General features: G+C 37.4%; 2 long non-coding RNA genes across 3 annotated transcripts; both read right to left on the reverse strand.

Moving 5' to 3' along the window:
• Positions 1 to 246: 246 nt before the first annotated feature.
• Positions 247 to 9018, reverse strand: LOC308550601. The gene is made up of 4 exons (XR_013997932.1): positions 8860 to 9018; positions 3701 to 3818; positions 3013 to 3052; positions 247 to 2077 (listed from the first exon to the last, which is right to left on the reverse strand). It is a non-coding gene; the product is annotated as an uncharacterized lncRNA (long non-coding RNA).
• A 320-nt stretch (positions 9019 to 9338) lies between these two features.
• On the reverse strand, positions 9339 to 15648 carry LOC308550600. Of its 2 annotated transcripts, none has more exons than XR_013997930.1 (4): positions 11985 to 15648; positions 11512 to 11621; positions 10930 to 11036; positions 9339 to 10593 (listed from the first exon to the last, which is right to left on the reverse strand). It is a non-coding gene; the product is annotated as an uncharacterized lncRNA (long non-coding RNA). The 2 variants fall into 2 exon arrangements; XR_013997931.1 differs by having other exon boundaries at positions 11512 to 11589; positions 11985 to 14731.
• Positions 15649 to 22748: the final 7100 nt, after the last annotated feature.

Here is a 22748-nt window from a genome sequence, read left to right on the forward strand (position 1 = left end):
GAGAACACAGCACCACAGAAAATCAGACTGAGGGCACACGTATCCGGGGGTTCTCTGTATGATTCTTGAAACTCTAAATCTGGATTGCCAAAACATGACGTCAAAGCAGTAAACACTGCTACAAGGTATACTCAGGAAGTTTACGAACCTCCAAGCAGCATCGTATTTTGAAAAGGTCAATGGACTCTACCTCCGGCAACCTGGATGACCCTTGATTGGAGGAAAGGTGGACTATTGTTTTTTGTTAATAAGTCATCTATCACTATTTGATCTCTTTTATCCATGGCCAATTACTGTTTAAATTAGATTAAATATTTTCACCTATTAGATTGGCTAAAAACATAATGGATTGGTAATACCCATCACATACAAGTCCTCATGAAAATCAGCACTGCCATTGCACCATCACTGTGTGCTGGCCTGGAACACATCTCAAGGGAAATTTCACAGTATCTACTGAAATCAAAAGCATGCAGAACTAATGACCCAAAAAGGCCACATCTAGAAATCTGTTTTAGAGAAATAAGAGCGCAGACACATTAACATAGATATATAATTATATACATTACAACATTATATGCAGCAGCAAAAACAAACAGTTAACCTACATTTTCCAAATAGAGAAACGGATGAACCCATTATGACGTGCACTTTACTTCCAATAAAGTCTGTAGGGAAGCTATAGTCATTGGCTTGAGAATATGTCCACAATATATTAGCAACAAAGATGCAAAACATATACCTTAATGATGGCATACTTGTAAAATAAACCCAACATAAACTTGTATAAGCTGAGAAGTTAATGACCACTATACCACAAATGGTTAATTGTCACCCCCCCAGGAATCAGAAACAGCATGGGGGACGAATGACCAGGCTGCTCTAAACTGTGTAATGATCCACTGATTCCTAGTGGCCCTGTTTTAATGTACCAGGTGTCAAGCTGGTCTACTGAGACAGGCTGGGCAATGCAGTTAGTAGTTCCCTTGGGACAGGGCAGATTATGTTCCAGAAATACAATTAAAAGTGACAATAGCCTGGCCGGTGTGGCTCAGCAGTGGAGCAGCGACCTAGGACCAAGGAGATCGCGGTTCGATTCCTGGTCAGGCCACATGCCCGGGTTTCGGGCTGGATCCCCAGCAGGGGGCGTGCAGGAGGCAGCCGATCAATGACTCTCATCATTGATGTTTCTCTCTCTCCCTCTCCCTTTCTCTCTCTGAAAGGAATAAAGATATATATTAAAAAAACAACCACCACCACCTGACAATAAACTCAACCATCTACATTAAACCTGCACAGGTTAAGTGGACAACCAATGAAAAATCAGGGCCATGGAGGTGACTGTGAAATCTCTTTGGTGCCTGGTGCTGTTTACTCCAATCCCAAAGAAGAAAATTCCAGCGATGTCAAGAAAATGATAACATCACCATGGCTCAAGTGTCAGTAGAGGACTCTGACTCTCCCTTACACTATCCAAGGGATGGTAGCAGTCAAGTCTAATGATGGGCCATTGGGAAAGAGGTCAATTGAAAATCCAAATCTAAAATGAAAGCTACCAGGTTCAATAAACAGGGAAACTTCCAATCATTTATTGCAGGAATGCACGTTTCAGAAACCTCTAAAAACTGGGCTCGTGAGTCAAATGAGAAACAAAGTCTCCCATAAATAGTACCAAAATGGCCCATGGGAAACACCTAGCCTGTGAGAAAGCCTGGCTATTATGTGGGGCGTCACCCAGGTGTCCATCGGTCGCATCATTACATTTACCATGCCCATCTCTCAATCAATCCCATATGTAATTTAAAACATGGGTCTTTAAAAATGCAGTGGGGTAGTTAAAATAGAAGAAAGCACACGATATATTCAGAGCACAGAGAAGTACGTAACATTCCAGGCAATTACTTGCCAGAAAGCAGGTCAGTTCTATTCCTGAAGACACGTATAAAAAAGTTGTGCCCCTGGAGAAACAAAGCTGCAGGAAGCTTCTCAGGGGGAAATAATGACAGCATCTGGGTGATGCTGGGGATGGAACCACTCCAGAAGGAATCTATGATCCTGTTGTCCACATGTCCACCACCTGGGGGAGTACAGAGGGAGATATTGCGAATGAAGACAAACAGGTTGATGACACAGCCAGACAAGTCCAGGACGTTACTGCTAGTCCACTGAAAACAACGCCCAGGAGCCTGATAAAAGTATCTCCAAGCTATAAAAACTAAGTAAGCTCACCGGGCAAAAATGACAAAAGCCATGATTTTCCTTGCTCGGCCCCTTTACTGTGACTTGAATACCCATCTTCCACTCCTAATAATATTCATGTTGTTCAAAAACAAACGCATTGTTTATACTGCCATTTCCTGTATATCCCAGGTTTAAGATTAAAAATAAACTAAAATGGCGATAGCACAAGGAAATATTAATAATGTGCTCTAAATTTTCTAGCAGTTTATGGAAATCCTTCCAAAACCCAAACCCCATTAGGACGGTACCGACGACGTATCTCTTCTGCCTGCTTTCCTGAACGACTCTTGTGCAATTTCTGATGAGCCTAACTAGAAAAAAAAATTCTTGTATTTCGACTTGTGATTTTATTATGTCATGTTGACTAACAAGAGACAACTCTAAAATCCTGAGTTAAACTATTACCTCGCCCGGCCAGCATGGCTCAGCGGTTGAGAATCTACTTTATGATCCAGGAGATCGAGGTTTGATTCCCGGCCAGGCCACACGCCTGGGGTGCAGATCCCTCCATCCCCAGTAGGGGGCGTGCAGGAGGCAGCCGATCAATGACTCATCATTGATGGTTCTCTCTCTCCCCCTCTCCCTTCCTCTCTCTGAAATCAATAAAGACACTTTAAGAAACCCTATAACCTCAACATAATCACAAAGGCTACGTAATAGGTTTAATGAAAACATAAATTAGTGTCAAATAACTCAGACAAGAATGTAATCCATCATCAAGACAGCCAAGAGGGTATCTCAAAATCAGAATGTAAGTCTTAATGCTCTTACCTGCAGTCAAATTCTCTTTGGTCCTTGCTTAGGGAAGATGCTTGTGAGACAAAGAAGAAAAAAGGAATGCTTGAAACATTTCAACAACCTTCATGCACTCATCAAATGAAAGGGTGTTAAGAACTGACCCCCCATCAAGGTCATATTGAAACATCCCCCAACATCTGTCTACCTACTAATAGTAGCAATACCCTAGCGTACACATCTGGAAATAAAATTCAATTTCCTTATATTATGAAGGCCCATACTATTTACATCAAATTATACTTCCTAATTTATTTACTTACTGATGTCTTTTTATATCCCTTTTACCCCACCTGCCTGACATCCTTCCTTCTCTCTCAACACCGATCCACCATCAATGGATTTATTCCAAAACATTTAGTATTTAAATGAATTTAAAATTGATTGTAGAGAGGTTACAGTCTCCATTTAGATAATATCACATTCTATGGTGGGGAGGGGTAAGCATACACCACCAGAATTTATATAACCTATCTATCAATACTACATCAAAGTCTTTCTATACCTCCTATGGTACCTAATTGGCAGTCACTCTACAAATTGACAATTTTATGTTTAATGGGATTCATAGATGGTTTTCTATTTTTAAATATTACAAACACATCTGGATTCCACATCAAACTGGTCAACAAATAAACAGTACACCAGTGCGATAGATTCTTACCGGCATTTTTGAAGATCAAGTCCACAGAAATGATATAACAAGAACTAGAATTTGGATTGATCTAGAAATGTCAGCATCTAAGATGTCTCACTTCTTACACTGGGAACACCTGTTATAACTGTGGAAAATATGGGAAAATGTGATATATTACATGAACACAAAACACAAGGTCAAGTTCGCTCTTTGATCAATCTCCTAAGAGCCCCCAAATTATTAAGATATTTAAAAATCAATGTAAGAGAACACTGCTCTATTTATATTATTTTGATTACCCAACCGCTAAACTTCCTTCATTTAATAAATTAGCCTGTATCACTCTATAGTCCACTCATCTTTTCATTCATCTTCACATGTGACTTTATGATTGTATTTTCCCCAATGATGAAATTCCTGTACTATTTGTTAATTCTGTGCATCAAACCACCTGTCACAGCACCTAAAAACCATCAACGGTGCTCTCTCGCGCGTGTATTTCGTGTATCTATGCAGGGACCCCTATATTAATCCATCCAACGCAACACATAAATCGTCATCTGGACAATCCTCATGCATGCAACATCCCCGTCTCCAATCCACTCTTTAGCCACCTGTCCTTTCATTTAATACTGACCCTCAATCCACGCCTCCCACTGCTTTTCAAAATACCTTCCTTCTCCTTGCACCCTGCACTTACATCCCAGTCTCATCCACTCTTTTCCATCCGCAGAATTTTCATCCATTCATCAGCCATCGCTCCCTCAGCTCCATAAAGCAAGATCCATGCACCCATTTTCGGGCCTTTTCAAAAGACCGACTCAAGTATCCTCCAAAACATTTTTCCAGCCTGGCCACCGCGCTCACTTCAACGCTGGCATCTGACTAAAATTAGACTCCTGGGTACCTCCACTGTAAGTTGCAATATGGAAAAAGTCTTTCAAGAGCTACCTTAAATTATTGAGGGGAAACCAAAGCACAGAGGAGCTCAGGATTAATTTTGGGAATTGCCCAAGGCCCGTGAGAAACAGCTTCTCCATTCACTACTCCCAGTAACGAAGAAAGGGCACCTTTATCGCCAGGCAACTTTTCCGGAGTCCCTGTTCTTTACTCCAAATGCTGACAAAATTACCAGTACCTTGAATACCTAACTACAAAACTATTTATTCCTTCCCTTTATTTCTAACTTATTCCGTAGCAAACACACGTTCATTCCACAACCAATTCCTGACCTAACGTCCAACCTGACAAAACTGGCTAGTGCCCGGTTTCGGCCACCGATGACCTCACGAGGCTTCAGTTATCCTAATTAAAAACACGGTAAATGCCATTTTGCCACCTTCGCTCCCTATATCCCAGTCGATCCTATTTCCATTCATAACTCGCCATTTCCTAAATACGTACAAATAAATACTCGTCAGTCCTCTATAGGGTTGCATTTCACAGGATGCTCTGGATTTGGTTCAGGTTAATAGACTGGATACTGCACCCCTATCCAGGGAAGTCTTACATTTTACACTGCGACCATCATTTTGCTCGATGCCATCAAACATCTGGAATCACTGATCTGAGAACCAAGTTCATCGTATCCTGGCTATATATTAAATTGATTTACTTTAAATTACTCCCGCCCTATACAAAAGAAATTAACCAAGTTTTACCTTTCGCCGTATGTGTTTACCCCAGGAATGGAAATTACCTGACTGGACTATTTTCTCATGCAATTGTGAACTTCCAGGTTCCCTACAGTATTGTTACGTTTTAGCCTTCAGCATCTGGAAGGGATAGCCAACTCCTGTACACAGGGTCCTACGTCCTACCCGAATAACCGCTGCCAGTATTGCAGGAAATACCGCCGGTGCTACCACAGCCAGAAAAAGGCACTGCCGTGAGCCAGCCAGGCCAGGCCCGCATCTTAGCTATTCGCATATAACACCTCACGCAATACTGAGGAACGTTTTTCTTTTGGCCCTGACTTTACTGATGAAAAAAGCTAAGGACTAAATCTAGTAAACAGAGCAGCCACATCATTAGGAACTCAATGTTGACTATCATTCATATTGTGTATTCACAAAGATCGGGAAATAGAACGTTCTTGATTTCAAACTTCAAAATAAATATGAAACACATTCGCAACTTGCTCCAACGCTAAATATGCAATTAAGACTTTTTAAAGATAGAAGCTAAATTGCACAATTAAAGGCATCTTTCTAAAATGATTCACAGTAACCATTGAAAATATAAAAAACCTTTTAAAAGGGAAAGTAAACGTAACTTAAAAAGTACACAAGAGGTAAATGAAAACCAATTGTATGGTGCATGTATACATAAAAATGGAATTAAAGTTTACAAAGGCTAAGTAAAAGCACATCTAAAAGCTGTGCAAGTGGACTTCATCATCTTGTCCTGTGCTTTCATAACTGCAATACTAGTGTTACATTAGCAACACACCCAAGTTTTTCTATATTTAGGCTAGAGTATGACTTCGTATTAACCACCTTTGGAAACCTGGAGACACCAGTTTCATTATTCTGTAACTGATAACACTAAAGAAATGTCCACCCTATATAGTTTAGATTGAAAATTTGATAAAGTTCTTACTTAAATGTAGAAATTACTATTCATTATGAACAATTTTATTTGTACTCATAGCAAATACGCAAGTAATGAAATAAGATGCCACTTTTCTATGAAAATTTTAAATGAAAGCGGAACGATTCTATAGTTGACACAAACATGTAATAATGACTTATACGCAGCTATGACATGCAACTGGAAACATTCCTATGATGACTAAAGATTAAATAAGACCAGTCTAGTAAGACATCTACCACAAATTGAGGAAATTATTAAACATGACCATCTACCAAGTCAAGAAGGTAGAAATGTAATTTTTAACAGGGCAAAGACTGATTTTTCTCGAAAAGAAAGTTGCAAAAGCCAAGGACATCTGAATCAAAGAACCATAAATTTACAAACTAATTGGAATACATTGCATGATTCTTCAAGCAGATTTAAACATCAGATTATTTTCTATTTTTCAGCAAGTCTGAATTATGTTTGAGACTGGTGTCCCTAATTCTTGCTTTGTCCCACAATATACAAAACTAGATCTTGTCATATCTTGGATCGAAGATGGGTCAATTAATTATAAGTGGCATGATCAGACTCCATCACACCCATGAGAAATTAGTATCATAAAACACGAAGATCAATTTAGTAAGACTAACAGTGACAGCAAGTTAAGAGAGGGCAAGTCTACAGTTGAACCCTGGTAACAATTACTTTCAGGGCTGACATGAGCTGTGCTTGTTATGACCCACAAAGGGATTTATGTAGTCAGTAAATATCTAAATGTGTATGTGTATGTGAATGTATAGGAAGTGAGACACATAACAATAAAGCAGAGAAAGTGTCCTGCATTTTGAGACTGAAAAATTTAACGTTGAGGGGAAAAAAATTTAAGAAGTGCATGGTTCCAAATTTAACATATTTGTTCAATTTGTACATTAAAATATTTATAGGATTCTTGCTAATATTGAGGTGGTAGTTATTTTTAAATATCACCTGTACACAAGTTTAGTCTTGAAACAATGGTAATTGTATGTTGGCAAAGATCCAATTTTTCTAGCTGCTAGTTATATGAACGCTTGATTTTGTCTTGATGCACGTGCGTGAAACTACAGTTCCTCAAAAAGTGGACCGTGTTAACCTATGTAAAGTTAACATGGGAGTTATGACTCCCAGCCATTTTACCCCTATGTACATAGCCAACGGGTATGAAAACGGACAGTTGCTTAACGGTGTTCACAACAGCATTACTCAATGTGGACAGACACAGAAGTGAAACCAGCCAAGTGCTCAATAGATAAAATATGGCACATGAACACAATGGATTCTTCAGCCCTAAAGGAAACCAGGTATCTTAGAGGAAATGGAAACTTAAGCAAGATTAAGAACAAAAATAAATGGACAATATGGGGCCATAAGGTTCAGAAAAGTAAGCAAGCAAGGACAGAGGCACGTTGAAAATATGAGGCCAACGTAGTAAGACTTGAATGACTAAATGTGGAACAATTTCAGAAAAAGTAATGAATTTTACCCATAGAATCAAGAAAATACCCTTGAGACCACATATTAAAAACTCGAAAACTAAATGGGGGAGAAGGGGTGACTTGTAGTCATGGTACACAATTCAAATTTCAACTAAATGTAGGAATGAAATATTTTCAAAATCACAATTGGGCAAACAGCAGGGTATTATTTCAATAAACAGCAATACATGCTGAGGTAAGCAGATTAAAGCATATAAACATTTCTGCAGTAGTCTTGCCAAAAACGCATGACCTGAATCTCAATGTCAGGAAACTAGATGAAGCCACACTGCTGTGTCATTTAATGGTTAGATCTGAGATTGTCAGAAGTGTCCAACCATGAAAACCAAAGAAAACTGGGCATCTGTCACAAATCAGCAGATTACAAAGATGGTAACAACTATATGCAATGTTTCCTCCAAATTTAAATTCTGTGCCTATAAAAGGAGTGGTCAAACATCTCCTGGTGTAGTAAGTGTATCATGTGTTTAACATGAGAGGAAGAATGGAGAATTATCTTTAAGAAAATATACCGATTTGCAACATTTTGGTAAGCTGAACATAATTTCAAAATAAAAATTAAGTAAGTGCTATTCAAAGCTGTACCCAAAATACTCAGTTTCAGTAGGGCCAGTAAACCAAGTCAAATACCCTGACCAAAAATTTATCAAACTAGTTTAGAATTCTCTTTTCAGAAATTGCAAATAGAATTGTATAACAATAATTTTATTGACTGGATGCAGGCAGTGTAATCTTCTTTATGATGTTAATTTAACCTAATCAGTAATTGTAATGGCAAATATAACAAATTGTAACACAAAAGACATTTTATTAAACATGCCAGAAAATTTGGTTGAAATCTACAATTAAAGTTTCCTAAAATAAATCATAAGTAAAATACACTAAACAAGGTTAATATGAACAAATAACAAAGGGCACTTGTTAATCCCATGTATTATGAAAATACTTAACTATTTAAAAAATAAAACCATAATTTTTGGAATTTCAATGAAATACCTGGCAATGAGTAATAAAAAAGCCTACAGTAGCAGTACCCCAACATAACAATTTGATTAAAATTGAATGACATACCTGTAGTTGTATAAGAAGACTCACATTTAAAGAGATTTAGTCTCCTAGTTTAATCTAATAAATTTGGTGCAAATGAAATAAAATTGCATTTTTTCCAACTTGCAAAATAATTTTAAGCATCAATTGAGAGAAAAAGTGCGAGTATAGACAGGGGATGTTCTGAAAAAGAAGAGAAATGAGATAGGACTCAATAGACTAGGTAAGACAAGGATCAGTAATTTTAAAGTATCAAAGAAGGTAAGAAACACCGGAAGTCAGCCAGTTAAATGTGCAGGTTTCTATATGAAAGAGCAAAACCTTAAATAAGTGGTTAAAGGCTTAGGTCAAGGTGACTCATTTGATTATGTAATGCTTTAAAACTGTAGCAATGATGCATGTAAAAAGAAAATGACAATTGACAAAAAGTAGGAGGAAATACAGACAAATGTATGGGATTATTATAAACATGTTTTTAAAGAAAAACACAAACACAAAAGGCATAAAACAGAACATGATTATATTTAATACACAACTTCGGTACAACCAAAAAGTAAAACAGCACAGTAAATAATAACAGAAAACATGGTATTTCATTTGCAATGCATGAGAAATGGTTAACATCTTTAGCCATAAACAAGCTTAGAAACCAGTAACAGAGACACTATATTCCAAGGAAACTGGAAAAAAAAGTGAAATACAAATGGTAATTAAGGATTAAGCATATAGGATGACTGCACTGAAGTGAGGCTACTTTTTCTCTGCAATACCACATGGGCACCTCATCTTTCAGTTTAGAACAGTTTTGCATTTTGAACTCTCATAACCAAACCTGGGAGACAGACTGATGACAAGTGTCTACAGTTTGGGTGAAAGCTAGTTTTCAATCAAAATATAAAGTTTGAGTATCCTTAGCCTTAAAGCCCTAGCAATCCCAATTAATTGAAATTATTTCAACAAATCAGTGAAATTTGAAATGAGTTATGTAAAACCATGTTTATTGCAGAGAAAATCCATAAACAGTATAGGCGTCCTAAAACACTACTTGCCTATCGATTTATCAACACAATCCAAACGGATGTGCACAAAACTCGTAGTAGATAATAGCGTAGTGAGTCCAGTCAAAACTGTGATGACTATATATGGGGCAGGTGTGTACCGGAAATATGGAGGGAGTAAGTACTTTGTAAAGTATAGGATTGTCTAATCACTATGCGGTACACCTGAAACTAATACAAAATAATATTGAACATAAATGGTAATTGAAAAAATAAAAGGAGACAGTACAACATGGGGAGTGGGTAAAAATAAAGGAAAACATAGGTACATAAAGTATTAACTAGTTAACAAATTTCTATGTCTAATATCTAAAAAAAACCGATTATTTTTAATGAATACATTTTAAATCTACCCTATAAAATAAGTAAAATGAGAACTATAAGCACTTAGTACTAATCACGGGAGCCCTGGAGAAAGGCCTCGCATTGGCATGTCCTAGGCTTCTTGGTATTATAGTCTCCAGCATTCCATCTCCTGGGTTCAGTCCAACAGCAACAATGAAAACAGTCAACATGCCTGCTTACAATTGTCTCCAGGTCGCCCTTCAGGTCACCTTCAAGAATGAGCTTTCTCAGCCCTGTTGCAGATCTGCAGTGTCCATTGCAAAACACAAAAGAGGAGTCTCCAGCCCTTGATGAAGACTTTCGGTTTTTAGGATGGTGGCAGAAGCAATGGCATGAGTTCCTGTTCAGTCATCACCTGAGAGGACACGGTGGGAAAATGAGTGAGACCATGTCAAATGCATACTTCACAAGACCATCAGTATGGGCAATACGATTTTGTGCAATGAAAACTACCATGTGAATCAGAGTTAGATGAAAGAGATTGGGATTCGAGAAGAAATAGCTGGTTCCATAATTGGAATCATGAAGTAACAATAGTAATGTTTTAGGATTATTTGCTAGTCAGCAATAACCTGAACAGATCCACAAACCCACCAGCTGCCAAAATTCATTAAGCTTAAAAATGTCGGAATGCCAACTACTGCCCAAACAACTGCCCCTCGCTGAATCAATGAGCAATCAACTGTCTTACAATCATGTCGCCAAGAGGTACTCCTAGACCAGAGATGGAAGGGAAGCACACTTGAGTGAGGAATACTTCAAGTTGGTGGTACCATGTCTTGGGAGAACTGTTCTCTCCTGACAGGGAAAGAGAAACACTGTAAGGAAAGGTATGCCTCAAACTGATAGAGAACAGCTGAAGCAGCAGGTAAGCTGAGGTTCAGGCTGAATATATTTCAAGTTTCTGTTAACATTTAGACACAAGACCTGACCCCTCTCTTCAATAACTGCTTTACCACAAGATTATACTTGCAAAAACACAATTCAGCTATTTTATAATATCCAATTATTGATGGATCATTTACTTTATACATTAGTTACATCACCAGGTTGGGTTGCACAGCAATTAATTGAAAAACAGGAAGTCTCCTACATTCTACACATGTTCTTACTATTTTCGCTGGAAAAATTACCTTTTTTATTAATTCACTAATTCTCAGGCACGGTTGAAAATCCCAACCTGCCTAAGAACAATGTGAGCAGCAGCTCTTTTCCTGAGCCTGGCTACAGCCTCCTGGCTCAAACAGCACTTCCTGATCCAGAACCTTCTTACCTGTGGATCAGTTGAGCCTCGTGGACTAGAACTCCACAGAAAGAGGAATGTCCCTGCTGCTGGCTGTCCTCACAGTATCTGCAAATACATTTTGCTTTCATCATGTTTCCCTGGGAAGCACACAGTATAGTCAATTAGATACCAATGAGATACCCGTACAGATTCGAATAAACTTACCATGGTTAGGGATAGCGAGTGGGGATAATTTAACACCAGCAAATATGACTGGCCAAAGACTTAACTACTGAAACATTTTTGTGCTAATTCTGAATAATCTAAATTTGAAATCCTTTTCAAAAAGAAAGAATCCATCCCCGATTTCCCTCATTGAGAGGAACTCAGAACATATCCTAAGAGACCTGGGCAGTAAATACATATACGGCACTGCCTTGTGTAAACGACCGTTAGAAAGTTTCAATGGCCATTCTCACCACGTATGATCATGGCCCCCAAAGGAACTGCTTGGCACGTACCTCTGATCCGTCTTCTCCCTTCTCTTCTCCTCCTGTATGTCCTCCGATTATCGATTCTCACCGCACAGTACAGCTCTGTGCTGTATTAGTCTCTCTGTCACTTGCTCTTCTCAATATCTCAAAAATCATTCATCATGGCCAGCTGAATTCCAAGGCCATATACACCTGTCCGCCCAATATGCCCAAGGTGTTGATAGGCAAGACTGAACGACAGGCACAAACTTTAAAATTCCTTGTTCTTCTAAAATGTTCCTTTTGAAATACCTTTAAATTTTTGAATTCACAAAGTAAAAGCAGTTCTTCTATCCCCATCTCTCTGTACATTATACTTTTGCCGTAGTCTTCTGGGCAACTTTCTCTTCCATAATTCACAGTCATTTTAGATTGTCATGTAGCAATATACAAATATATGGAGATAAACAATGCCTTACTATTATAACTAGCACTTGTACAAATATTTCAAAAAGAACTCCAAACCACCACCATTATAGTAACACTGATTTAAGAATCACTGCTTAATTCTTTAGTCATGACAGGACAATCCCAATCCCCATGAGCATTTCAGGTAGGTTGACACCTTTGTAAACAGACACTTGTTGATCTTTGTTCAAAAACGACACTTTTAAATACCAATTAAAAGCACACTTCCACATTAATTTTTATCGGTGTGCTTAAATTATATTCAATTAAGCTATATAATCATTACACCCTCTTATTGATGTGTTTCAATTGTTCAATATTACCCTCAATTTATAACACTTTCTTCTTTGTAAACAATTTGAGATTTGGAATAGATACAATCCCAGCTTTAACTCACATCATTTCAAAGTTTTACACATTAAATTTTGATTGTCATTGCCAAACTGCTGTTCAAAAAGATATGAGTTATACTTTGATCAACACTGGATAGGACCACCTTTCTAAGGAAGTTTCATAATGTACATTATAGGCAAGTAAGATACAATACTTCTGACATTTATCACATAACATTCAAATACAACAATTCACCAGAAGAATTTAAAAAGGTCTAAGAATTAAAAGGAATATTCATAACCAGAGAATTTTCATACAGATGCATATATTTGAAGATAGATATGGAGCTGTTTGTTTTACATAAAATTAACATACATTTAAATGTAATATGAAGCAAACTTCTAATAAGTGTTTAAGCTACGACTACTACTCCATAATTTTCAAAAAGCATCAAAATCAATAAGGTAATGAGATAAAAGCATTATGAGATGTATGCTGCTAAAACTAGTTTTACATGTGCATGTTAACATACATGGCTACGTACACACATACTTGCAAGGAGATTTGTCTAGCACAGCAAAACAATTACTTTAGCAACCTGAGCCTCTTCCATGTCTGATTACATCACTGAGTATCTGAATGTCACAAATTGGTTAATTCCAGCCTCTTGTCTTTTACTCCATTAAGGTAGAAATCCATCCCTGGTGTTTTCTTTTATCTGTCTACCATCTAAACCTTCTATCATGTGAACCTAACAATAGGAAGACAAGGAGGCAACCTGTCTATCCCTCTCCCCAAAACTCACTGAAGACCAGCACGGTAGTACAGCCCTACAAAGCAAATTATTACTAATCACCTAACTACACTGCCAAAGCATTACAGAAGCCAACTGACAATAGTATGCAAGGAAATATTTACAAAATTTTGCGAATGTCCTTGTGCATCTAGAAATACTAGATGTTTATATAATGATGTATGTGCTTATTTACAAAGTTGCCTTAAATGTGGTGTGCACTCCAATACAAAAAGGTTTGGTTATCCTTATAAAACGTATTTCCATGATTAAAATACATAATGCCCTATCATAATACAACTAGAAAATTATTACTGAGTTTTGTAATGTATAACACAACCCCTAAACAATGGCTTAAATGGATCATTTTCTTTAAGATGAGAAATCAAATGTAAAGGTCCACTACCTTTTAGATTTTCCTTCCCCTAGCAACTCCACAAACAGGTGAGATATGTACAGCTCAAGAAACCCAACATTCTATCTCCGTTAACACATTCCAAGAAAATGTAACCATGAAACTTTACACTGAATTATTTACAAAATTATACTTTAAGAGACTCTATACATCTTAAAAACTAGGTGTTAAGAATTCAGAAGTGTATCTGCCTATTATTTACAAAGTTGTCTTGAATACTGTCATGCAACCAAGGGAACATACAGAACTGTGTATAGTTCCAAGAGGTAGTATAAAATCCACTTAACAAGGTCAATATCTTAATGTTTAAAAAAAATTACAGACAGAAGGATGAATAGGCAGAGACAGAGGATTTGAGGGCAATGGAAATAGGCAGTACATCATTATGGATGTGTATGTATCACGAACATCAACTCACAACCACAAAATGTACACCACCTAGACTTAGCATTAATGTCAAATATGGAATTTTGGGTGATTGTTTCAATGTAGCTTTATCAATTTCAACAAATGTACCACTCTGGTGGGGGATATTAACAACAGGCACAATTGCCCATGTATTGGGTCGACAGTTGGGAGGACCGGGGGTGCGTGCGTGCGTGTGTACGCACATGAGGGTATATGGGAAATCTTTGTACCTTCCCTTCAATTTTGCTGTGAATTGAAAACTGCGTTTCCAGAGTGGGGTAAATGATTTATCTTGTCCATTTATCCTCTTAACCAAATTAATATATAAGTTGTTCATAGCTCTAGAGCCTATTTATCAATTATAAATTTTATTGCCATGTTATTATTGAAAGAAACTGGTTAACAAATTTACAATAAAATATTTACAGGATAATTTTAGAGAATATGTAAATGTTCCTTAAAAATGAGTTCCATCATGAACCTCAGTTCATCTGGGAAAAGAAGATATAACCACATGGCCCTTAAATCGAGGTATTTTTCTATAAAATGACACAATTTAATGATTACTAACTACTTTTACATCTAAATAAAAATGAGGTAAAAATACTTTCAAGACTGACTTATTTGCTTAGCATAATATTCTCAAGGTCCATCCATGTTGTTGGGTAGGGAGCAGAGAGGTAGTAAAAGGTTATGGGGGCCAAATACATGCTAACGGAGAGATGATTTGACACTGGGTGGTGGGCATACAATACAATATTCAGGTTATGTATCATAGAAATGAACCAAAAAAAGAGAAAGAAAACATCCACTACCCTTGTCCATAACCTTTAAAACAAACAAGTCACCATTCACAGAAAAACTCTACTTATACTAATAGTTTCTGATATTTAAAAGTACATCAGCAATGAACAGGCGTTTTAAAGATAAATACACAGTCTAAAGATCACAATGGGCAGGACTGGTGAACCATTTGATAAGCAAAACAAAAGCTCATGTGCTATAACTTCATGGGAAGTAGATTTTAAAGTATCTGAAATTTCTGTACATCTACATAGGCATATGGTATAAAAACAAAAATCTGATCAGATTAATCACCCCCGCTCACACTAAGTCACTTTAGAATGGGAGGTGAAATAACACTTCTATTGGTAACACTTATTTTTATCCTAGTTCAACATCAATATATTTACTCTGTGTGTGCGTGTGTGTGTGCACGCGCGCATGCGCATGGAGAGAGAGTATTTCTACATACCTAGGAAGTTAAGATGTTGTAAGAAGCTTCTCTATTATACATACAGCAGTCAAACACTTCCCTGCTCGGTCCCAACATCTAACATTCAAAAACTAAATTGAAAGAAAAATTATACATGTTTACATTATTTAAAATATGGATGGCAATGATTTGTACACTTTAAAAAACAAAAACACAAAGGCAATCCCCCTCAACCAAATACATCCCAAATAGACATAGTATAGCAATACAAAATATATGCTTATCAAATCCTATGCAGATGTTTTATAACAAAATCATTTGTCCACTTTTTTTTAACTAGCAGCGGGTCACAGTATCTTCCAGCAAGTTTCTATCCTATGACTTTTAATAAAGTTCTATACACCCCTATACACATATGTACATGTATATGTGTATATTTGTATACACATATAAATATGTAAACAATCCTTTATTTTTCAAGGACTAAAAGTTTAAAGCAAAAATTTATATAAAGTAAGTATAAGACATGCAAATAGTTGCTCCTATTGCTTTAACATAATGACCTTGTCTATTATATACATATAATACAAAAACATTCTTTTGTCAGCCCACATTAAATGAACTTGGGTTTGATATATATTCCATTGCTAACGTCCCACATAAAACATAAATCACCTATACAACTAGAAATAAGTACTTTAAAACAAGAACAATCCACTACTATCAAGTCCAATTCCACTAGCAAATGAAAACTTGTCTACCCAACACTATTTAACCACATGTAGAGATTTCTCCAAGTTATGAAAAGAACTGTTCTATCTGTATATAAACATATCTGAAAACCGTAAACAAAGGCAGACCTACAGTTAGAATGACATTTCTTGCATGATGAATGGTGTCATAATACAGTGCACAATATAGTGTATATTCTACAGCTTATATGTAACAAAACTTAAAAACGGAGAATGATCAAAATAACACACAGAGAGGCGAAATCTAACATCTCTTTGGTAAACAAAAAATGCTTCTACCCTAGTAAGTTGATACATATTTATAATAAATTTACAATAATGTATATACATGTAAAAATTGCATGTTAAGCATTAAGAACATTGTTTATAACAAAATGTATCAAATAAATAAATGATGAAAGGCAATTTTAAAATGCTACTGGCAGAAGGAAACATTTACAGAATATATGCAGACTCCCAACATCTAAGCATGGAGTGAACCCATCCCTATGCTTGGTAAGATGGTGTAACAGTCCCTTTTCTATTGAAGAGCATTAACAAACAAAGCCTACTGAATTCTGCACACTTGTTATCAAGCATAGAGCAATATATACATCTTATCGTAAAGACCATTTACATCCAGAGAGCAGCCTTCATGTCTACGTAACAGCTGTACACACAACAATCCCTCTTCCCCCAAACCCCACAGCAATAACCCATTCAAATGGTTTTAAATGTACATCTTTCAGAGGTATTCTGACAGTTCTATTTTCATAATTATGTATTAAAATACTTCTATAATACTTAACAATTACAATACATTAGGAAATGTAGCAAAGCAATGATATTTGGTTTTTTAATACACACTGATATTCACTGCCTTGCTACTTTCCTTTTCTGCTATCCCTGAGCACACAAACAATGAGTACAGAATTGTGTATAGCTTTACAAAACGTCCTCAGGATTCTTCTAAAATATTCTCCGGAAGACAATTTTACCAAATGTGTTATTAGAAACTTCCTTAGGAAACCAGCTCTATTATCACAGCAACCATTACAAAAGTATCTAAAAATAATAGATTTGTTTACAAATGTAGGCCTCTGTGCTTGTATTTATATTCCAAGAAAGTTTACGTAAACAAAGAAACAAGAAAATGAAAACATTACATGTTGAATTTCATTCTCTTCATCGCCTATCAATGAATAGTTCATACACATTCATCAGTCACTGAGTATTTTATATTTACATTTTAATACCATTGTCCACACACAACGTCCGTAAATTGTTCAGTTTTATGTGTCCAATTAAGTAGTTACCAGGGTTAGATTTTAGGTGAAAATGCTACTGGGAGGAAAAAAAAGGAAGATCTCTGTGTATCTCGCATATATGCAAATGTCTTAGACACACAGCTTTCAACGGTAAACCTTCTGGAGGTGAGTTGATCTTCCATCACGAAAGAACCTTCTTTTCCAAATGCAATGGATTCCAAAGGGAAACATTTGAAAGGTAGGATGATGGTCGAAACAGTATAAATCTGTATTTCTTTTGTCTTTGATTATAGCTGGTAAAGCTTCTTGATCAATTCAAATGCGCTGTCCTTTCAGCATGAGGTTTAGATGCCCACAGCAGTCCATAATAAACTGTTCAGGATTCTCCAGAACTTGAAAACTACATTTTCATCAATGCAGGGCAGTCACTCGAGCTGTGATTCCCTGCTCATCTGTTGTTGATAGAAGAGGTTTTTAGAAAGCCTGTGCCTCATCCTGGGTGGCAATCACATTGTTTCGTGCTGTAAATTTCTAGAGATTCTTACAGGACCAGAGGGTGAAATGACTGGGGGAACATCCAAGATTTTAAGGATCCAAATCTTCGGAGACTACAAATGGAAAATTTCCAGTTTTGAGAGTGGCAAAGATGCTCTAAATATGAGTTTATAAAATCTTTCCCCTCTTCTGATTATTGCTCATTTCTAACACTGTTGGAACATGATGTGGTTCTTCATTTGTGAAGACTTGTCCGGCAGAGAGATGAATTAGAGAATCTGAAGACAGAAGTAAGGCGACGGTTTGAAGTTTTAGCAGTTAAAAGATGTCAACCTGCCAACCTGCAAGGTAGCTGTAAAGCAGCATCTAATGGAGTCGGAATTGTATCCTCCAGGCTATACACGTTTTAACTTTTGGCAAGAAACCCTCGTCCATTGTTCGACTCCATCCATGTCCATCAATGGCAGCCGATTCTCTTCCTCCCAGTCGGCATCACCTTTTAACATTTCCGTAAAATTCAAATATATCATGCAATGATTTCGAAGTGATGTTTATAGATGACATTGAGATATTTCACGTTCCATTGCCAGTATCTTCTTTTAGTGATCTGAGTATGTTTTTGTCATTTAAAAAACTTTTCCAAGTCTCTTTTTTTACAGAAAGTTTGTATGTTTATGTACACTACAAAAACCAACCTAAATAATGATAGGTGTATTTACATATTTTTATGTGGCCAAGTATTCGGTTACCCACTAATAAGTAAACAGTCGTATACTCTCAATAATAATGAACTCTTGGCCTCTAAGAGATGTGCACAAGAGATTCTCCAAAGGAACACATGCTTGTTGTTTTAACATGGAAGATTTATTCTTTAGTGAGCTAGACTGGAACAGTTGTATGCATACAATGAGAGGTTACTTTAAGCAACCCCCTTTTCCCTTTCCACCAAAGCCCCAAATTGAAATATGGTACTCCCGTGGAAGATTCACTCTGCCTGATGGAATAGGCAAGTTGAATTTAAGATAGTATGACCCAACATTAGAAAAGTAAATCTATGCCTTCTTGTATTTTAGGACCGTAATTCACTTAGTCTATCTAAAATTCAAAGCCATGGCATCCAGTCATGCTCACTAGAGAGTTACACATTATGCAATTAGAAAAATATAATGACCGAATTTTTCTGCCATCCTACAAAAATAAGAAAATCAGTATCACTGCAGTAACTCATTCTTATAGCAATCATAAATCATTTTTTTAAAATCCTGTGTGATTTGTCCAAAACACAGAAAAGAGGTCTCCTGTTTCAAGGTTGTGTTCCTTCGTAAGTCACAACTTAAGTCCTCCATGAATTCAATGACAGTCCAACCATAGAAGGCTCCTTGTTTCAAGTTGGAGTCCCTTCATTAGTCAGAATTTTTAAAACCTCCTCCATGATGTCTCATTTTATTGAGTCCAACCATAGAAAAGAGGTCTCCTTGTTTCAAACTGGAGTTCCTTCGTAAGTCACAGTATCTTAAAAAGTCCATGATTTCTCATTTTTTATTCGGTCGAAGCCATAGAACGAGGTCTCTTTGTTTTTCAAGTCTGGGTTCCTTCTTCAGTTGCTGTAGTGCCTCTAACTTGCCCTCTATACTCCTCAGCACTCCCGAATACGGAGCCCAACTGGCGCGGCTGAATGTCAAAGTTGGCCGGTAACACTGGACAGTCCATTGTAACACTATTCCCATATAGAAGCCTATTTACAAACTAGCACTCCATTTCAATACCAGATATTGCCACCAGGGTATTTACAGCCAAGCTATAACATATATATTGAAATTTCCCCAGAAAATAGCATAACCCACAAATTCATTGGTATTGTCAGTTTATGGCCCATTTTAAATGATCCAGAAGTGGATGCTTACAATACAACAAACATGCCTAAATGCAAAGTAACTAAAGTTGTGCACGGTTCAGTGACCAACATAGAGTACAAACTGGGTCTAGGAAATCAACACACTACTGAGATCACATCTACTCTTTAAAAGTGGTTTAGAAATATGTTTCCTGGAAATTTCAACTTACTGGTCAGTTTTATCCAAATTGAACTAAGTGAAAATTTAGGCAATAGTTGATTATTAGAAGAATTTTCAAAACATATACTGGCTTCCTCAAATGAGGTATACATCATTTAAATATATTGCCAATTAGTTCTGATAAGGTATATGGATTCATATTCTCACATTTTCAGCATCTGGCGCCCTACCCAACTGATTCTTTTGGTTATATTACAAGAAAAAAAATTTGGCATTTGGCATTCACAAAACTCCCTGGTCACGTTCACTTTAACATATTCTATAACGTAATTCATTATCCTGAATCAAACCCAGTTGTTCTCTATGTGTGGTGCCTAAACCAAAGCATCTGTCAACTTCTCAGACCCAGAGGTACTGAATCAGAAACTGACAAAGTGTACAAGCCCGCAGGCTGATTCTCATGTGCACTAAAGTTGGAGACAAGTTTGGTTTCATCTCAGCTGCCTATGAATGTAAACCACTTTGCCCACTCTCATCACCCAGCAAGAACAGTCACCCATCCACTCATCTTCGTTTCAAAGATGTACTACCCATGTAGAGGCCTCAGGAAAGGACACAGAGCCTAGCATGTCCAAGCTGGCTGAGACAAAGGCCCTATAGTTACACATACAGTGACAGGTAGATGGTATGTCTAAATCCTAACCCCCCCCAACTGTTCTGATAAAATCCCTCTAAACCTCCCTTTTCCCTCTTGTCCTGTGTCCCCCACCATTGCACTCACCATCTCAGTCATTCCCCCCATTCCCACTGTTTTCAAACTGATTCATAAAAGGAGTTGTGTTGGATCTCAGACTCCCTTTGCAGGAAGGAAAGCTGTCATCAGGTTCAAGAACAGTGAGTTTCATCAATCAACCCTCCCCACCCAAGAAACAAGCACCTGATCATCTTTTCAAGGGATTCTACGTGCAGGTTATTTTCTGTAGGTCACCTCCCCCAAGAATGGGCTAATACGGATGGTGCTGCTCAGCCAGCAACTACCAGTGTCCTTTCTCTAGCAGTAAGTGACCGCTCTTGCCTCACCAATGTCCAAGGTCAAATCACCCCACTCACTCCTTTCCTCTCACTCTACTGGATGTTCCTAATGCAATTCAGTTAGTACAAAGGGCAGCGAACTTCTCTCAATTGATTAAGAGAAACCAAACAAGTCTCTGAGGTAGTAAATATAAAAATAAAAAAAAATTCTGGCAGGAAAACAGGGACTAAATAAGGTCAAGAAATGTGAAAATACTTGTCTAACTTTACAAAGAATGTAATTCAGCGGAACCCCAACAGCTTTTTGCTATAAGCTGTTCACTCGCCACAGTATCAACATCCACACCATATTTACAGACACACACACACATCCATTAACAAATTAAGGTGACTATTTAAGGATAAGGTCTTAATACATTCAACTGTCCATGGTTAACTTTTTATACAGGTTTTTTCTAAATACCTGTTTAATTACTATTCAATCCCCTCACAAGACTACTATAGCAAAGCACAAGAACCTAATCATAGGATGGTAGTCACAGATGATAAAAGATTCATTATTCCTACAGGTGAAGAGATACTAAATGAGTGAGCTTAGACCCCTTTTAACAAAATGCATGGTTGGCAGAACCAGTCCTCTCTCCAAACACTCAGACCCATCAACTGCAAAATGCCAGTTTACCCCCTTGCATCACAGCCAAACATTCTGAATCTCATCTATGTCTTGCCAACACACAGAAGGTGGTAAAACTTAGTAAGAAAGAGTGCTCCCTCTGAATGTAAGTTTTAAAAAATGTCATCTCATCTTAGACCAAAGCAATGTCTCAAACTGGCAATTTCCTGCTTGAGTGTTAATTGGAGCTGCTTCATAGGCTGGGGATGTGGTCTCAGTGAACTCTGGTCCAAAGCTGAAATTGAGTGATGCTCTAATGAAAGAAAAATCCATGGTAGCTCCCAAGTCCTGACTCTCTTGAAGGTATTACATGAAACGCACAATGACAAACTCAACCCTCCACTTCACTGGGTGACCTGCAGCTCCATTCTCCCTGACCTGCACAATATTGATGAGGCAACCTTGTGAAATGTACAGCCTACAAACGGATGTTGAAAAATGTGCGGCCCACGTGCTTGGACTGACACTTTGGCTGGACTTCAGAGTATTCAGTTGACCTTCACGTCATTGTGCTCAGGAAACATAGCTCATCATAAGTCAAGCCCAGGTCTTACCAACAACAAGTGCACCTTTGCTAAGTGACTAATGCCTGCAGACTGTACATTTCTACTAAAGGAAAGGCCCTTGGCTTAGAATGATTGATCCGACTGATCATCTTTGGCAGCTATATCACAGAACTGACACAGAATTCAGGTGGAAATCTTGGGGGTAAAATCAAAGACAGTGAAACATCGAACCACCTGCCAGAGTAACACTGAGATAGAGCTTTGCTATCTTACAAGAAAATATACCTCAGAATCCATTTCCCTAAGTGAACTGTCCATGAATTGAAAACTGAAATGTCCATTGTCACTACAGACGGATGTTAATGATGTAACAAGTTCCTATTTTCCACTCCCTCACTATGATCCAACTTTACAGCCTAGGTTACTATGAAAACCACCACCAAAATATTCCAAAGTGTA

Source organism: Miniopterus schreibersii (genome assembly GCF_964146895.1).
Source record: "Miniopterus schreibersii genome assembly, chromosome: 22".
Lineage (NCBI taxonomy): Eukaryota > Metazoa > Chordata > Mammalia > Chiroptera > Miniopteridae > Miniopterus > Miniopterus schreibersii.